Below are 1,262 nucleotides of genomic sequence, written 5' to 3'. Positions count from 1 at the left end.
GGAGTTATGGTGAGGCACTGGCGTCGGATGCTGTCTTTCAGCATCCCTAGGGATGTCCCTCGATCACGATACACTTGCGACTTCAGGTAACCCCAAAGCCAATAATCGCACGGACTGAGGTCTGGGAACCTCGGAGGCCAACCATGACGAAAGTGGCGGCTGGGCACACGATCATCACCAAACGACGCGCGCAAGAGATCTTTCACGCGTCTAGCAATATGGGATGGAGCGTCATCCTGTGTAAACATCGTATGTTCCAGCAGGTGTTTAACAGCCAAGCTGGGGATGATGTGATTCTGTAACATATCGGCATACCTCTCACCCGTCACGGCTGTCCAGCGCGATCTGTCAGACATTTTGTGAATTTAGTTTTTTTTTGTTTTTTTTATTTGTTCTAATAAAACCTCATGTCATTCCAAGCATGTGTGTCAATTTTTACCTCTCTATCTACATTATTCTGTGGTTTATTATGTTTTCAAATTTATACTGACTTTTTGATCACCCGGTGTATGAAGTGACTGTCTAGAAGCTGGGAGCTGGGTTAGACAGTAAGTTGTTTTCTGCGTCATTCTTGGAACATTTTTTGCTGTTGCCTTTGGTTTGCAGGTCTAAATACTTATTTTATTCCAAGAATGTTGTAAGAGGTCCATGACTAAGAAACTTTTTGCTAGCGCACTCGAGTAGATGTAATTTCGATGGATTGCTCACGCGCTGCCTGCGATATGTAAGCTGTAAGAGAATCTCAGACCAGAGAGCAGTGTCGGCGGCAGTAGGAGCTGTGTTGGCAGTAGTGGTGGTAGCTCGCTGTCGACCGGTTGGGGCGGTCGTGCCTGAGCGATGTAGTACAAGGTAAAAACAGCCGCGCGCATATATAATTAGTTACAACTAAAACTTCCTGGCAGATTAAAACTGTGTGCCCGACCGAGACTCGAACTCGGGACCTTTGCAGAAGTAAAGCTGTGAGTACCGAGCGTGAGTCGTGCTTCGGTAGCTCAGTTGGTAGAGCACTTGCCCGCGAAAGGCAGAGGTCCCGAGTTCGAGTCTCGGTCGGGCAAACAGTTTTAATCTGCCAGGAAGTTTCATATCAGCGCACACTCCGCTGCAGAGTGAAAATCTCATTCTAGTTACAACTAAATTTGTACTATTGTTATATCAAGTCCCATGCAAATGTTTTTAAAAATCTTTTAATAATAATCTTTCTTATAAAATTAACTTTTGACAGCCATTCATCTGAATTTAAAGAATTTACTAATTTCTCCAAT

The 1,262-nt window shown here is 44.5% G+C and overlaps 1 non-coding gene across 1 annotated transcript; it reads left to right on the top strand.

Annotated features, from left to right (window-relative positions):
* The first annotated feature begins 980 nt into the window (after window positions 1–980).
* Trnas-cga lies at window positions 981–1,055 on the top strand. The gene has a single exon. It is a non-coding gene; the product is annotated as a tRNA-Ser (tRNA).
* Window positions 1,056–1,262: the final 207 nt, after the last annotated feature.

Source organism: Schistocerca piceifrons, chromosome 3, assembly GCF_021461385.2.
Source record: "Schistocerca piceifrons isolate TAMUIC-IGC-003096 chromosome 3, iqSchPice1.1, whole genome shotgun sequence".
NCBI classification, from domain to species: Eukaryota; Metazoa; Arthropoda; class Insecta; order Orthoptera; family Acrididae; genus Schistocerca; species Schistocerca piceifrons.
The sequence above is the reverse complement of the archived record's forward strand: the minus strand, read 5'-3'. Positions and strand labels throughout refer to the sequence as shown.